This window comes from Rattus norvegicus, chromosome 3 (genome assembly GCF_021556685.1).
Source record: "Rattus norvegicus strain SHRSP/BbbUtx chromosome 3, alternate assembly SHRSP_T2T, whole genome shotgun sequence".
In the NCBI taxonomy this organism is placed as follows: Eukaryota; Metazoa; Chordata; class Mammalia; order Rodentia; family Muridae; genus Rattus; species Rattus norvegicus.
In genome coordinates this window covers 165736611-165755526 of record NC_141536.1, presented here as the reverse complement: position 1 = coordinate 165755526, position 18916 = coordinate 165736611, and positions in this window count along the sequence as shown.

The following is an 18916-nucleotide window of genomic DNA, read 5'->3' as shown; positions in this document are numbered from 1 at the left end:
CTAGGGGGGAATTCTTGTTCTCCTAGCCACTGCTGTGCTGACATTGAGGACAGAGATATTCAGTCTTTATGACTAGCCTTTTCACTGCCCCTGTTTCTAGGTCATTTTTCATTGGGTGAGGTTTTGCTCTTTCCTCTAGGACAAGTCTTTTCTCGCTTCTGAGAACCTAGAGTTAGGTGACCTTCTCTCTCTCCATCACTCATAGCACAGGGTCAAAACTCAGCCTCTAATTCACCATGTGATGATTGGTGATCTGTCCTGGCTGCAATTGTCTAGTTATTTACTGCATCCTTTGGAAGATGTTGTGGCAATTTATAACCGTATTATCGATGAAAATGTTGATCTTAACTGCTTTGTGTCACATCCTACTGGGATCTCCCAGTCTATTTCATAGTATGCAGCAAGAAATGTCTCTGCATGGACACTCATCTGGCACATTTAAACAATTCAATCACTAGCAATCTGTAGCATAGGTTTTCCCTCTCCCACTCCCATCCTATCCCCATTTGTTCTGCTCCAAGTTCACTGTAGCAGGTCTGACCCTGATACCTCGGTCTTGCAGGGGAGTCTACTGGGACATTCCTTTCTTGAGTGCATATAGCCTTGGGAAAAGCCGCTATGACCTACCCCATGTACTTCTAAGGCATTCTGGGCAAGAGGCTGCAATTTTCCTCTGACCAGCTTCAGGCTGGCACACGTGTGCTCCACAGCATAGCATTGAACCCTTCACTCTGTCAGTGCCGCCTTCTGCCTCCTCACAATCTGAGCTTTTCAGGCTGCAAGAGCTCCTCTCCTACTTGCCTACAAGGCACATACCTAGTGCTTTAGCCACAGAGGTTCAAGCTCTCCCTCTCCTGAGCTCTTCCTTTCCTAGGAATGCATTCCTGCACTCCACCCACCACAGCTGCTACAACTCTTGCCTGGACTCATGTTCTCCCACACCCATGGAAAAAGCAACTCTGGTGCTGTCACCATGCGCTTCTCATGCAATCTGGTGCAAGTGATTGCATTGCTTTCCCCTCCCCCACTGCATTTGTCTCTCTTCTCTTCTCTTCTCTTCTCTTCTCTTCTCTTCTCTTCTCTTCTCTTCTCTTTCTCTGGCGCTCTCTCTCTCTCTCTCTCTCTCTCTCTCTCTCTCTCTCTCTCTGTCTCTGTCTCTCTCTCTCTCTCTCTGTCTTTCTCTTTCCCTCCATGTGATTCCATTTTCCATTTTCTTCTACTACAGTTTGTGTCAGAATTCTTTCATCCCACAGGCTTGGGGTGCTAGAAGACTTAATGCTGAATTCCTAAGTCAGGACTTCCTATTGATATGAGGAATGCAAACCCTGTTTCCTTTTGCCCTCCCTCCATGCTGCTACAGTGCCCCACTGCATATAATTGGCCTCAAAAGCCTGGACTACTTGATTTCATGAATATTTAAAAGCACTCACAGAATTAATTGTATCCATTTTACCCTTAACAACAATTAAACAATTCTCATTTATCTCTCTTCCTAGTTTATCTTATGCAGGCAGTTGCTACCACTGACCTCTCTCTCTGTCTTCAGAGCAGCCTGGATCTTTATGCATGAAGGGTTCCCAGCCTTCAGAGTTCAAACTCTAAGACACCCAGAATCCTTTGAGAAGGTCCTGGTATAATTCTCAGTCACCTGGCTTGATTGTGTGGCCTTGAAAAACTTTACTGTGTCCCACCACATGCCATGAACCCCAGAATTATAAATAGCAGTCCTGCACTCTATTTGTTCTAGTTCCAAGCTTGCACAGCTTGGTGAAAAACTATGTTCTTTAAGCAAATCCTGCAAATCTGCTAAGGAACTAATTTGCCCAATGTAATACTCTACCATCATGATGTGTGTTTTCCACTTGAAAATCTTCAGATAATGTTTAATACTCTGTGTAGGCCTACACATGGGGCACATTCTGGAGAGGTAGTTGTGTAATCTTCTCTAATACCTCACTGCAACTGTCAGAGATCTTTGTTGCCCATTTAATTACCCTGGATTATCAAATCAAAGTCACAAATGCACATGCAGTTTCATTAATATGCATAAATTGCCTCAATGGCTGGATCAATCCCGAATTCCTCATTGATAACCACTTCTACCACATATGCCTGAATTATTACTTAGTAAAATCTGTGTCTTATCTTTACTTCCCTAGTCCCAGTAGGAAGGAGCAAAGAGGCCATACTCTCCCTGTACTTTCATGGCTGGTGTTCTCGCTTTCCGTGCTCTCCAGCCTGTACTACATTACTTTCTGGGCATGACAGTCCTGGATCAAAATCTTTTTGTTCCCTTTCCTTAGGATTCCAAAAGTAATGCCTCTCACTCCCTTCCTAGACACTGGGTGCTGGAAATTTTATTACCAATTATAAAACACCGGGGTCATGGATCTTCAGCATTTGAAATGAAGGATTCTCCTGCAATTTGGGAACTGACTTAACACAAGTAGGATCAGAAACAATCCAAAACAATTGGGAACAGACAAAAGAAACAAATCCTTAGAACTTCCTTTATGTTATCATCCCCAATTTTATTATATGGTGATCGTAAATTCAAGTTCTAATGAGGCGGTGGAGCTGGAGACTTCCCATTAGTGGACAATCTTCCTTTTTTCACCTTTTGTTCCTGTAAACAGGACTATTCCTAACAATGCCTTCTGTTGTTTATCTTGTGCTGTTCAATACGTGAGGCGTGCTCCTAACCACCAAAGAACAAAAGGATATGATTCTAAGACTGTTACACTCACTTCCCTAACAGTTGACTCAGTGAAAAAAACCTAAGGAAATTGCCATCACTAACTCCTGATTAGTGGGAGAATGTAGCTGTAACTTGGCACAGATTTACTTGTTGTTTTCAAACTTAAAAGCTCTATAACATGTAGCTCACAGTGCAGAGGTGGGTGCATGGCACGTCACACATTAGGGTGAGAGTGTGAGTTCTGGCCCTCATCCAGCAGGAGCTTGATTACAATACTTTTTTGTCATTTGCTTTAGGTGAGTTTAAGATGTCTTGGATTGCGAGGACCCCATAACACAACAGCTAGTACTCATAAACTTTCTTTCTTGTATAAATACTTTCATGATGATGAGTACTAGAAAACTGTGCAACGTGTTCAGCATATTGAATACATTCATAAGGGTTCTGTCTCGTGATGATGAAGACTTGTTAAATTTGATAGGGCTTCACCATATTAAATGTATTCATAGAGTGTACTCCACTATGGATGCTTTCATGAGGAACAAGACTATAAAAATGTACAAACGCTTAACCATTTTAAATGAAGGCACATGAGTTCTCTACATCACAGTTTATTTAGTGCAACTGAATATGAAAAACATAGACAGGCTTTACCACATTGTTTACATTTATAAGATTTGACTCCATAAACTGTTCAGTTACATATTCAAAGACAAACAGGATATGTAAAAGAATTGCCACATTGCTAACATACATAGGATTTCTCTAATTTTTGAGGGTTTTTTTTTGAAGACACATGAGACCAATTTTACAGGAAAAGCTTTTACCACTCTGACTACATCCATAGTTTCATCCATGTCTTCTCTATGCATCTGAGGATGATTGAAATGTTCAGGGCTTTATCCCACTGATGATACTCATAGGATTTCTCTTGCACATATCTTCTTTAACGTTCTTGCAGAGTATTGTGACTTGTAAAATTATTGACAAATTTCTTAAATTCACAGTGCTTCTCTCCAGGGAGTATTCTTTTAAGTGTCAGGGGATGAATGTTTGGTGCAAAGCCTTTGCCATAGTAGTTACTTTCAGAGGACTTCTCTACAGTATGTGTTCTTTCATGTTTTAATGATGACTTTGATGTTAATTACACTTAACACATTGATTACAGTGATCAAATTTCTTTCCTGAATGTGTTCTTTTCTATGTTTCGAGACCAATGCTTCATTAAAAAGTGTTGCCACATTTGTTAGATCCAAGGTTCTCTCCTGTATGTGTTCTTTTATGATATTGGTTACCACTCCTTCCTGTTAAGTCTTTACCACATTGACTATATCCATAGGGTTTCTCTCCTGTATGTGTTCTTCTATGATACTGGAGAGCACTGCTTCGTGCAAAGGCTTTACCACATTGATTACATTCATAAGGTTTCTCTCCTGTATGTGTTCTTCTATGATACTGGAGAACACTGCTTCGTGCAAAGGCTTTACCACATTGAGTACATTCATAGGGTTTCTCTCCTGTATGTATTCGTTTATGTATTTGAAGAACATTTCTATATGAAAAAGCTTTACCACATTGGTGACATTCATATGGTTTCTCTCCTGTATGTGTTCGTTTATGTATTTGGAGAGTACTGCTTTGAGTAAAAGCTTTACCACAGTGATTACATTCATACGGTTTCTCTCCTGTATGTGTTCCTTTATGTATTTGGAGACTACTGCTTTGTGCAAAGGCTTTACCACATTGATTACATTCATAGGGTTTCTCTCCTGTATGTGTTCGTTTATGTACTTGGAGATAACTGCTTCGTGCAAAAGCTTTACCACAGTGATTACATTCATACGGTTTCTCTCCTGTATGTGTTCCTTTATGTATTTGGAGACTACTGCTTTGTGCAAAGGCTTTACCACATTGATTACATTCATAGGGTTTCTCTCCTGTATGTGTTCGTTTATGTACTTGGAGATTACTGCTTCGTGCAAAAGCTTTACCACATTGAGTACATTCGTAGGGTTTCTCTCCTGTATATGTTCGTTTATGTATTTGAAGTTCACTGCTTTGAGCAGAAACCTCACCATATTTCATATCTCCAAACTGTTTTTCTCTAATATGAATAATTTCATGCTTTGGGGTATGACCTTGATATGCAAAGACTTTACCATGTTGAATAAACTCAGAGGGATGGTCTCCAGTTTGACGGCTTTTATCCCTGCAAATAAAATTGGCACATGTGAAAGATTTCTAACATTTACTATACTAATGAGTCTTTGTTTCATATAAATTCATTTTACAATTTGTTTTAATTGAACACAGCAATCTGACTGAAGTTAATATCACATTAAGTTAATGCTGCTCCCCTACATTACGGGCTTTTGCGTCTTTGAAGATATTTAGGATCGGAAGAGCATTGATTCCTGTAACACACTTGTAAAATTTTTTCCATGAGTTTATTCATATATTTGAAGAAAAAGGAGGAACTCAGAGCTTTATCACTGATTCCAATCATAAATTTTGCTGTCATTTGAATGATACTAATTTGGAATGTGAACCATGGCAAACAGAAAAACTTTCACATCCCTGTTACTCATATCGATTTTCACCAGTTTGATTATGTCAAGGTACCCAATAATGTTGGAAAACTAATTATTTTAAAACTTATAGCATGTTTAGAAAGTATGATATATTTGACGATTAGTGCATCTCTTCTAATTATTCTGGAATAGAGGGAGGTTTGTTGCTTCTTTCAATATCACCTATGTTCACTTTGATTATATACAGTGTGACAGAGGATATCACATTTAAAAGAATAAAAAAGAAAGGATTCCACATTACATTCAAATAGTTTGCAATTTTATATCATAGTGATGTGGTATATGGATTAATGATCTACCATATATGCATTCTTGAATCACAAAAACTATCCATCTCACTTATCTGAGCAATGTTATTAGAAGTATATGGTGAATAGCAGATTTAATATGGATTATTTCCTCATACCAAAGTTATGGACAAATACATATGACCTAATCAATTGGTTTCCCATTTGCAATAGCCAAGTGGCATGACATTGAATCAACTGGTATTTCTATACCATAGCTATACTGGGCTATGATTCAAATAGTACAATGCCTACTTGACCATGTTTCTATATATTTGAACGAACACAAGTTAGATACCAGTCATTGACATATATTGCTGTGTGGGATTCATTTATCATCCATAACTTAAAGCATTTCTTCTTTTATAATATTGCGTTTCTTTAAACTTGTGAGACATTTTAAATTCCTTCAGAGGCATATATTTTCCACATGCAAGTGAAAATTACCTTCCATGACTTCTGGATTTTTGAAAATGTTCTTCAATTTTATGGTCTTCCCAAATGTAGCCTAAAGTGTGGTACCAGAGAAAGTATGTTACATTATTGGTGTATATGAAAAATTTAAGTTTTTAACTTGAGTGAACTTTACTTCCATGACTATTCATTCACCTCACTCTCAACTGAAAATACAAAATAAATAACAATAACAAAATGTTGCCTCTACATTTTAGAAAGTAAAAATAAAATGACTGCATTACCTATATCAGTGAGATTCCCATATGTCTCCAGCATCACATCTTTGTAGAGACTCTTCTGAGAAGGATCCAGCAAAACCCACTCTTCCTTGGTGAAGTTTACATGCACATCCTCATAGGTCACTACATCCTAAAAGACCCAATATATGAGTACAGAAGAAAGCATGGTACTGACAGAGGTGTAAATGTTTACTTCACAATGAATATTTGCTTATTCACCTGAACAACCACATCATATTTTCATATAATAACCAGACAGATAAACTATAAAAACCTAAGTTAATATAAGAGCAAATAAATGGTTCCGGGGAACCTGATGCCTCACTATTAATATATTGGGTATGGAATGATGTAGGGTGATGTCAGACCTTCCAACTTACTGTTCTCAGAGACTCAGTACTCAACAGTGACCTTAGGACTGAAGCTTCCTCTCACCTGTACATGACTCCTGTAATGCAATAGACCATTTCCATCTACCCTTTACTTCTTGACAAATATCTTTGTCTCAGCACCCAAAATGGGCAGAAACCCCATGCTCAAACTCAGGCCAGGTCTAGAACTCAACAGTCTGTCCAAAGAAATATCATACTATCTGTTACCCTAGATCCAATTCTCATTGTTACCCAAAAGAGTGAAAACCAATATCAAAAAATGCTTCTTCTGTCATTGTTCCTGTGACCAGTTCTCATCAAAATCCTGAAGGGAAGTTCACCAAGGACAATGTGAGCTTGAGCATTACCTAAGTTTGTATGTGTATATAAATTAAATAAACAAATAATTCAAAACTCCTACAAAAGTAACTAGACGTAAACCAGAAACAATTATATCTAACTCTCCAGCCACTATGATCTGTCTGTCTTCCAAAGAGAAAGGGCTCATGCTCTAGATCTCTGTCAGTAAACAGAACAGATGAGAAATGTGGGCTATGTTCTGCAGCTCTGCAAGACCCCTTGTGATTTCAGGAAAAACTAGTCCCAGGGCAGCCCACACATAAAACAATGTTGAACAATACTTAAATGTCTCTTTCCTGCCACATGGTTTATGTCACAAGATGTAGAATCTGCCCTATCCACCTACCCAACACTGTGCAGCCTTGAGAAATTTCTGCATCTCAAAAATTCCAAGTATATTCTAGAATTGAATATCTGTGAATCACTGCTTTGGGACTAGAAGTGAAAGGATTCTCTTCAAATACTTCTGAAAGATGATTCCTATCATCACTTTCTGTATAATATCTAAACTACTCATACAATTAGTAATAACAAAATGAATGTAGAAGGTTCAGAAATTCTATAAACCAAACCTTCAGGTTTTCCCATATCTCTTCCTAAATGCATACAGAAACAAAGTCTGTGTGTACACTCAGGACAATGACTTTTAAGTACCATAAGTTGTCACTGCCATAGATCCAGAACATCTGCCTTCCCTGGGAATCCATACTCTGGAAGGGTTAGAAGCCAGGGCCCAGCTGACCCACAGTCTGAACCATAATCCATTTCAGTCCCAGGTGATCAGACTCAGACAGATCAGCAGATATGCTCTTCCTTGTCTGACAATGGTGACCCCCCACAATCACAATGTCCTGGCTTTTGGTCTTATTTATAGCTTGCTACACATGCATCAGTGGAGAATCCTGTAAAGAACCTGCAAGCTACTTTCCACTAGTGCTCCTGTTTCTTAGGACAGCAAAGACTCCCTCATTAGCTTGAAAAACATGTGGGTCTCAGGAGAATAGCACCTCTTCTACTGGGGGATAACAAAGCAAATGAGTCAAACAATTCCATGCTCTACTGTTCTACCCAACATGTAGTCAGAGCCCTAGATTGGATGTCAAGTTGGGTAGGCTGGAAGGGGTGGGTGAAAAGGTGGCAGAACACCCTTAGAGAAGTAAGGCGAGGGAAAATGGGATAGAGGTTTGATGGATGGGAAACCGGGAATGGGAATGATACTATTTGAAATGTAAATGAACACAATCCAGTAGAATATGAAAAGAAACTTTGTTTACATATTTGATTAGACATGCAATATCCAGAGCAGACATCTCTGCCTCAGACTTGGAAAGACTTCCAGCCAAAGTGCAATCAAATTCAAACAGTTACAATGAAAAATTTAAAATGGTATGAATTTTGAAGCAAGAAGCAGGTAAGGGGAGGTGGGAAAAAATAAGGCACAAAAAGGTATGTAAATGACTGTTCTTAGTATGGTACAATAGAAAGTTTATTATATACAAAAGAAAAAACAAAAACAGAGCCAGGGATATCTGGGATAGTCTAGAGTAGACTTTACTATGTACATCGTGGAGAGAGGAACTATGGTTAAAGGAAGAGTCAGACAAAGAGATCAGCATGATTAAAGATACATGACAAACACCAGTTACCAAAACAGTTGGGTTACATAAGGATTGGCACCTGTGAGAATGGCAAGCCTACCCCTGGGCTAGAGGGTGAGGTAGGCCAGCATATGTGTTAACAGGTAGGGAGTGAGTCTGCTGAGGGAAGCTGACAACTTGGTGTGATTTCATGTGTGAACTAAGACCCACTGTCGTTTGTCCCAGGGTTTTAGATTAATAAGTGGCTGGAAGGAGAGGCATGACACGGTTAAATTATACTCTCAAATATTATGTTTGAAAGTTAAAATGCACCTTATAGTCCAATATTTTCAGTGACCAAATACATGCTCTAGAGGGCACCAAGTAGTACTGACATCTTTTCTCTTGCATTGTATTTTTTTCTTTCTTTTTTAAATTATTTATTTTTTGCATTTCAAATGTTGTGCTGATTCCTACTTATACTTCTTCAAACCTCCTACCACATTCCCTATACCCCTTTCTTATATGAGGGTGCTGCACCACCACTCATCCACTAGCACTGACCGCACTACCGTCCCTTTAGGCTTCAGCATCAAGCCACAAATCACCTAGAAGCCACTCCTCTCATTGAGACAGATAAGGAAATCTTCTGTGACAGATGCAGATGGAGCCCTGGGTCCCTCTATGTATAGTCTCTCTGGTTGGTGGTTTAGTCTTTTGGAGCGCTGAAGGGTCTGGATGGTAATCATCATTCTTTTTTGGGTTTACAAAACCCCTTTATCTCCTTCAGTCCTTCCCCTCATTCCTCCATTGTGGTCCCTGTGCTCACCTTGATGGTCGATATGTGCATCTCTATCTGTTTAGGTCAGGCTGGGACAAAGCCTGTCAGGGAAGAGTTATACTGGGCTCTTTGCCGCTAGCCCCAGCCCTCAACCCCATGCCACTATGACCCCTTGGATGGCTATTTCGGCTAACTTTACATGCAATGGGTCCTGGGAACTCTTGTTTCCCAGGCATCTGGGATTTTCTACTGGCTCCCCGAGTTCCCCTTTCCCCACTTGTACTCACCTTCATTCAATTTCCTGACCCTACCATATCTCTACCCACAACTGATCCTTTCCCCTTCTCTCCCTCTCTTCTGTCTCCCTAACAGGATCCTCACTCGCTCTACCTCCTATGCTTATTTGGTTTTCCCTCTTAAGTAGGACTGAAGCATGCACACTGTCGTCTTCCTACTTCTGAGCTTCATATAGTGTATACATTGTATCATGGGTTTTCTGAGCTTTTTCCAATATTTACTTATCAGGGAGTACATAACATGTGTATTCTTTTTGACTGAGTTACCTCATTTAGGACAATACCACTCTGGAAATCAGTCTAGTGGTTCCTCAGAAAATTGGAAACAGTTCTATCTGAGGAACTAGATATACCCAAAAGATGCTCCAACATCTAGCAAAAATGCACTCTCCACTATATTCATAGCAGTCTTATTTATAATAGCTAGAAGCTGGACACAACCCAGATATCCCTGAAGGGAGGAATGGATACAGAAATTGTGGTATATTCAAAAAATCAAGTAGTACTCAGCTACTAAATACAAGGACTTCATACATTGTGTACTTTTAAACAGGAAAAATAGCATTACTATAAGCCAAAGGGACAGCAATTGGACTAGATCTTGTGTTGCTTGACCAAGTGTAATTCAGAAATTTATTTCCTAGAAATAAGTTCAGTTTCGTGTTTATATTTGTGATTGCCCTGACCTGGGAATCACCTCAAGGTAACCAGTTTGGAATTTTACCGGTTGTCTAAAATTGATTACTTACAGAATCATGGTTAATGTCAACAATTGCTAAAGCAGAAAGGCCCCATCTTCCTTTTTCCTCTTCCTTCTCTCTCTGAGTTGAGATTATACCAGCTTCATAGTTGGCCAATGAACTCAGTTCTTAAAAGTCCCTCTTAATTTGCAATTTTTAACACCAAAGACATGGAGGTTGAGCAACATTCATTCACTTGTACTTATCTTCTCACTAAAGAGTCAGGGCCAACATTAAAAGAAGTTGCAGAACTGTCTTCCTAGAACATTCAGTGTTCAAAGTCAGCCTTAATTATGAAAGAGCGTACCCCAAAACGGGGAGCCGCGTCTCTCGCTCCGATCGCAGGGTGGGGTGCCCCCAGGAATCACGAGGAGCCATTCTTGATGTAACAGCAAGAGGTAGCTTTATTAACGAGATCCCAGGTCTTAGCGGGATCCCGGGTCGACACGTATCTCACACAGGAGACAGAGGAATCGACCCCGAGCTTCCAAACTCGGGGGTTTTTAAAGGGGAGGTAAGGGGCATTCTTGCAGTTACACATGATTGGTCAATTCAAAAGGTGCACAGTTACTTTCGGCGCGAAATTACATCAGCAAGGAGTACGTGCTCACTAGCAGCTCGGCAGGCAGGTAGGGTGGCTCATCTCACTCAGGGGGGTGAAGGAAGGGGAGGGAGTAGCTATGGATGGTCAGTGTCCTTGGGGCTGATAGCTGGTTTGGCAAGTCCTATCTCTGGCTCTCCCTCAGGCACGTCCGGCCCTGCACATCGGACTCTGACAATGAGCAACCTTTATGAAACTCTGGTTCTGCACATTCGGGCTCTGACAATGAGTAACCTTTGTGAAACTCTAGTTCTACAATTACATGGCACAAAAAAAGGCAGAGCTATAGGAGATGTTGCTCTAGTCAGACAATTATGAAATCCCATTTAAAAAATGAATGAAATTCTGTGATTTATTTTTTTGGGGTTTGGTGGTGGTGAGGATAGTGGGGTTGAGAGACTAGTCTTTGACCACTGAGACATCTATCTTGCCCAAGAACTGAAATTACTTATCACTAGGAAAAACTGGAAAATAGAAACAAGTAAGAAATCAGAGCACATATAAAGTCTTTGGTCCTGTGAAGGCTTGTTTCCCCACTGTAAGGTAATGCCAGGGTGTTGAGGTTGGATTGGATGGGTGGGCATAAGAGCATACTCATATGAGCCAAGGGATGGGGGAGGAGTTTGGGAGAGAGGGGGAAAGGGAATAACATTTGAAATCTAAATATATAAAATATCCAAGAAAAATAAAATTGTACTAAAAAAGGAGGAACAATAAATATAATTTTAAAAACACATCAGTGATGTGACTTGTAAAAGAGCAGGCTCTACCTTGGTATAGGGAACGGCATAAATAAAATGGTGTTTGATCTTGCTCTTTTATGTAATGTTAGTTGATGAGAACTATAATGTGACACAGAAACCACAGTCAATGTCAGGTGTTTTAAATTTCTGAGCTGACTTAAAGGTGTCAATAAAGATTGTAGATATCTACATTAAGGCAGGTATTAAAATGGGAACCCATTATCCACTAGCTCAAGGTAACCTGTCCCAAGGAAACGCCCATCAAATGTTATATTTAATTGTATCCATAAATTAATACATGCTGAGATATTACAAAGTCATTCATCCTGCCTGAATCAGGTCCTTCTCCATAATGGTGATCCCTGCAGCAGAATTTTCTCTGTAATCTACCTATTTTCTGTACCATTTCTCACGACAGTATATGCAGTAAACTGTTTCCCCTGTTCTTTCCTGCCATGTATATGTCTACACAAAAGCCCTGCGACAAATGTTTTGTGCAGATTAAGCGCCAATAAGGATCTTATTCACAGGCCACAGTCAGGCACAAGAAGAAATTAGGTTCACAAAGGATTTTTCAGCCTGCTAGAGACCATTCAGTTGCTGGGAAGACCCCACTACACATGCATTTTAAGCTAAGCAGCTTGCTCCTCCCATTTGTGGGAGATGACTTTGTACTTACCATTTCTGGAGTTCTGAAGTTGCCAAGCTCCCCTCACAGAGAGTCGCAGAGGCTCTGTGAAAATATCACACAGAAATACTCACATCTTATCTGTTAAAAAAGGGAACACATGTGCTTGGTAGCCGGAAGAGCCGCCTTCTTCTTTGACTGGCAGTTCCATTAACAGGTTCTGATTGGCAAATAAATCTGGAGTGACATGAGCATCACCCTTAGGGATAGAGGTTGCTTTGAAGGGACTGACCAACCTGGTTCCACACCTGGGACAATCTTTTTGATGTGCAGATTTGCAGTTCAGGCCACTGTGCCCCTCCTCCAATTCCTTACTTGTCTGCTCTCCTGCCAATCCCCTAGGAGGAACTAAGATTCCTAATCCCTGCTGCTCAACTGCCTACTTCTACCTTGTATTCAATGCTTTGCAAATTTGGAGCTTGCCTAAGCTCAAGTTCTAGCACTCAGTAGGTATTTCCCCCTTCCTCTTCAAGGGGAGGGTTCAAGCTGCCTAGCTTGTATATCCCAGTAATAGCTTACTGGGAACCTCGAAGTCTGTCCAGAAGGGGACAGGTGTTCAGAATATTGACAAATCGGGATTTTAGAAAACAAAATTTTGTTTGTGCCTTCTGGCTGGGTCCAGGGAAAGCGCTAGTACTTTTGAACTGGTGGTTACTGGAAAAAACTTAGAGAAAAATCAGGAAATACCTGACATGCTGTGAGTCACTTTGGTTAATCAGAATATTGTCCTCACTGGGTAGGGAACACAAACATAACATCGAAACAAGAACAAATCCACAGCTGTATTACTAAAGGTTCTTCAGACTAACAGAGCTGTTAGAATGAAACTCTCTTATGTAAAACATGGATTCATTCCTTGGCTCACAGTCTGTCATTCAACTATGAGAACAATGGCTCTCTGCCAATAGAAAGGTGAGGAATCCACAATGGCTCAATTGATGAGACTGAATGTCTCAGCTGGTCTTCAGTATATTCCTGAATAAATAGACTCCAAAAATATCCTTGCTAGCCAGAGATAGGACAAGAACACAAATAGGAGGAACTATCATCCTCAATGTCCTTCATACCTGTAGGCTGTTACCAGAAGCCGTATCCTAGATGAAAGGTGGGTCTTATCACCTCTAAAGACACAGATTACAAACACTTTTCACAGGTCCAAAATTACAGTCAAGAAAAATCCCTCACAGTGCAGAACTCTTTGGCTTTAGTTAATTCCCAAGGTGCTCAATTTGACTACTAAGATATGCTATCACATCAGACAAGACAGAACAGTTGGGAATGATTTTTCCTGTGGCAATGCCTTTCTTCAACAATCAAGCATGGAGATTTTACTTAGGAATTCTGGATGCCTTCACAACATATAGCTTTTCTAACTCCTATGGATGATAAGTATATCCTCTTCTGAACATGGTTAAATGTAAAAGCACAGATAGGCATGGGACAAGAGCTCTTGCAACCTGAAAAGCTCAGGTTTTGAGGAACCAGAAGGTGGCACTGATGGAGTCAAGTAGTCAGGGCTGTGCTGTGGAGCCCAGGAGTGGCCACCTAAACCTTGCCAAGGGAGATGTGAATGCAGTGGGGCACTGTACCATCATCCAGAGAGTTCCAACGGGAACAGGGTGGAGCTTCCTCACAGCAGCAGGAAGCCCTATCCCAAGACCTTGGCATTCTGTTTCCTAGCAACCCATGATGGCGGTGTGAAAGAATTCTGACACAAAATGTAGTAACAGACAGAAGTGGAATATGCAACAGCCTGCAGAAGTCTCTTGGAGAGAAGCAAGAAGGGAGGGAGGGAGGAAAGGACAGAGGGAGGGAGGGTTAGAGAGAGAGAGAGAGAGAGAGAGAGAGAGAGAGAGAGAGAGAGAGAGAGTTGGTATAATACAGAATAGAGTTTATTTAGGGGGCATGAGAGGTGAATGAGAGGGTAGTAGGGACAGAGAAAGGCAGAGAGAAATGTTAGAGAAGTGGAGGGTGATCAGGAGTATGCAGAGAGAGGAGGGCAGGGGAATGGGGAGAATGTCAGATGTGGCAAGGGCATGGATCTAGACCAAGTAGCAATAGAGCTAGAGAGAATGGAGGAGGCAAACATGCCATTCATAGTGATTCAGGCACACCTCGCTATGGCAGGTAATAGGGGAGCAGGGGAGGCTTAGACAGAACCCTAACAGAATGAAATCTGTGGTTGCAGACACATGTAAATACCACGAACACACATGCATACACAACTGGTTAAATGCATACATATATACATGATAATAAATTATTTTTAATATGAATGTAAACAGTACATTACTCTAGCAGTACTCTTTACCATGTTTTAGTCTCTAGTACCTGCACAGCACAACTTAGATTTTGGTAGAACTCAATAGCTGAGTGATTACATCATCCATTCTTACTTTCTTTGCTGTTGTGGCTACCTCCAAAACCCTTCCCAAAATACTTGCATATTAATGTTGATCTAACTCTTCAAACAACCATTTCCTGGCTCAAAGTCCTCTTTCCTGCCAGCACAGCTGCTATTCTTTTCTTCTGCCTCTCGTTAGTGGAAGTCTGATCTTATTCATTGATTCTGCCCAAGCATTGGTTGATCAGCGTTTATTAATATCTCAGAGAATAGTAAATCAGAGACATATAGTAATTTCTCTAAGATCAATGTCCATTCTGCTGAAACAGTAAATTTTCCTTGAGCTCTTCTGAATTATTCCTCTCTGTCCTTTAATTCTATGAAAACTGTTGCATGGTCCATTTATTTGTTACACCACAGAGCATGAGTAACATGTAGGAATTGTCCCTGAGCAATCTATTTTCACAGTGTCATTTACTTGAATTTCACCTAAGATTTGGAGTCCAAGGTGAATATTCCAGATGCCTTTGCATCCACAATTTTGATCATTTTCATAGGCTGTGGGATGGTACTGAGCTCTGAATACCCTTAAATATTTCTGCTTTTAAGTTTGAATATGTTAAGAAGAGGATTTAACTAAGTATGCATAGGAGCAGGAAAACCTGTGTGAAGTCATTCAGTATCCTAAGTAAAATCTTTATACTTCATTATTGAAGAAAGTCATTGCCACAGAAAAAAATCATTCCCAGCTCTTCTGTTTGGTCTGTTGTGATAGCATTTTTTGGTAGTTAAATTGAGTACTTTTGGGAATTAACTAAAAGCCAAAGAGTTCTGCACTGTGAGGAATTTTTCTTAACTGCAATTTTGGACCTGTGAAAAGTGTTTGTAATCTGTGTCTTTAGAGGTGATAAGACCCACCTTTCATCTAGGATACAGCTTCTGGTGACATCCTAAATGTATAAAGGACATTGAAGATGGTAGTTCTTCATATTTGTCTTCTTGCTGTTCCTCTGTCTAGCAAGTACTTTTTAGGCATTAGAGTCAATTTATTCCAGAATTCAGAAATATATTGAAGACAAGCTGAGACATCAAGCCATATGGATTGAGCCATTACTGGATCTTTCAACTTTCTATTTGCAGAGAGCCACTGTTCTACTAATTGAACCATAGCCTGTGAGGCATTCTTATTTCTCTCCTCCATCTTTATTAAATTGGGTATTTCTTATTGACATTTCAATTGTAATTACCTTTGCCAGCTTCCAGGCCAGGCCAACATCCCCCTACCCCCTCATACTTCCCTTCTATATGGGTGTTCCCCTCCTAACCTTCCCCCATTACTGCCCTGCCCACAACAATCCCGTTCACTGGGGTTCAGTCTTGGCAGGATCAAGGGCTTCCCCTTCCACTGGTGTACTTACTAGGTTATTCATTGCTACCCATGCAGTTGGAGCCCAGGGTCAGTTCATGTATATAATTGTTGGGTAATGGCTTAGTCCCTGGAAGCTCTGGTTGGTTGGCATTGTTGTTCATTTGGGGTCTCACGGCACTTTAAGCTCTTTCAGTCCTTTCTCTGATTCCTTCAACAGGGGTCCTGTTCTAAGTTCAATGGTTTGCTGCTGGCATTCGCTTATATCTTTGCCATATTCTGGCTGTGTCTCTCAGGAGAGATCTACATTTGGTACCTGTTAGTCTGTACTTCTTTGTTTCATCCATCTTATCTAGTTTGGTGGCTGTATATATATGAGCCACATGTGGGGCAGACTCTAAATGGGTATTCTTTCAGACTCTGTTCTAAACTTTGCCTTTCTATTCCCTCTCAAGAGTATTCTTGTTGCCCATTTAAAGAAGGAGTGAAGCATTCACATTTTGGTCAACCTACTTGAGTTTCATGTGTTCTGTGCATCTTGGGTACTCTGAGCATTTGGGGAAATATTCACTTTTTAATGGGTGAATAACATGTGCGTTGTTCTGTGATTGGGTTACCTCACTCAGGATGATATTTTCCAATTCCATCCATTTGCCTATGAATTTCATGAAGTCATTGTTTTTGATTGCTGATTAGTATTCTACTGTGTAGGTGTACCACATTTTCTGTATTTCTGCATTTCTGAGTTCTTTCCAGCTTCTGGCTATTTTTAAATAAGAGTGATATGAAAATAGTGGAGGATGTGTCTTAGTTATATTTTGAAGTATCTTTTGGTTATATGCCCAAGAGAGGTATAGCTGGGTCCTCAGGTAGTACACTGTCCAATTTTCTGAAAAACCTCCAGAATGATTTCCAGAATGGTATGTTGAACATATCTTTAGGTGTTTCTCAGTCATTCGGCATTCCTCAGCTGTGAATTCTTTGTTTATTTCTGAACCCCATTTTTAATAGGGTTATTTGTCTCCCTGCACTCTAACTTCTTGAGTTCTTTGTATATTTTGGATGTAAGCCCTCTGTCAGTTGTAGGATTGGTAAAGATCTGTTCCCAATTTGTTGGTTGCTGTTTTGTCCTAACAACAGTGTCCTTTGCTTAAAGAAGCTTGGCAGTTTTTTTTTATCTTTATTAACATTAGTATTTCTCATTTACGTTTCGATTGTTATTTCGCTTCTCTGTTTCCTGGCCAACATCTCCCTACTCCCTACCCCTCCCTTTCTCTATGGATGTACCCCTCCTCATCCTCCCCCAAATACCACCCTCCACAAAACAATCACAGTCATTGGAGGTTCAGTCTTGGGAGGACCAAGGGTTTCTGCTTCCACTTCTGCTCTTACTAGGCTATTCATTGCTACCTGTGAGGTTGGAGCCCAGGGTCAGTCCATGTATAGTCTTTGGGTAGTAGCTTAGTACCTGGAAGCTCTGGTTGGTTCTCATTGTTGTTCATACGGGGTCTCAAGCCCCTTCAAGCTCTTTCAGTCCTTTCTCTGATTCCTTCAATGGGGGTCCCGATCTCAGTTCAGTGGTTTAATGGTGGTAAACGCCTATGTATTTGCTGTATTCTGGCTGTCTCTCTCAGGAGAGATCTACATCTGCTTCCTGTTGGCCTGCACTTCTTTGCTTCAACCATCTTATCTAGTTTGGTGGCTGAATATGAATTGGCCACATGTGGGGCAGGCTCTAAATGGGTGTTCCTTCTGCCTCTGTTCTAAACTTTGCCTCCCTATTCCCTGCCAAGGGTATTCTTGTTCCCCTTTTAAAGAAGGAGTGAAACATTTGCATTTTCATCATCCTTCTTGAGGTCCATGTGTTCTGTGCATCTAGGCTATTTCAAGCATTTGGGCTCATATCCACTTACCACTGAATACATACCGTGTGTTTTTCTGTTGGGTTACCTCACTCAGGATGATATTTTTCATTTCCATCCATTTCTCTATGAATTTCATAAAGTCATTATTTTTGATAGCTGAGTAATATTCCATTTTGTACATGCACCACATTTTCTGCATCCATTCCTCTGTTGAAGGACATCTGGTTTCTTTCCAGCTTCTGGCTCTTATAAATAAGGCTGCTATGAACATAGTAGCGCACGTGTCTTTGTTATATGTTGTGGCATCTTTTGGGTATATGTCCAAGAGTGGTATAGCTGAGACCTCAGTTAGTTCAATATCCAATTTTCTGAGGAACCTCTACTGATTTCCAGAATGGTTGTACCAGTCTGCAATCCCACCATCAATGGAAGAGTTTTCCTCTTTTTCCACATCCCCTCCAGCATCTGCTGTCACCTGAGATTTTGATCTTTGCCAATCTCACTGGTGTGAGGTGAAATATCAGGGTTGTTTTGATTTGCATTTCCCTTATGATTAAAGATGTTGAACACATCTTTAGGTGCTACTCAGCCATTCAGCATTCCTCAGCTGTGAATTCTTTGTTTAGCTCTGAACCCCATTTTTAATAGGGTTATTTGTCTCCCTGCGGTCTAACTTCTTGAGTTCTTTGTATATTTTGGATGTAAGCCCTCTGTCAGTTGTAGGATTGGTAAAGATCTGTTCCCAATTTGTTGGTTGCTGTTTTGTCCTAACAACAGTGTCCTTTGCTTAAAGAAGCTTGGCAGTTTTTTTTTTTTTAATATTTATTAACATTAGTATTTCTCATTTACGTTTCGATTGTTATTTCGCTTCTCTGTTTCCTGGCCAACATCTCCCTACTCCCTACACCTCCCT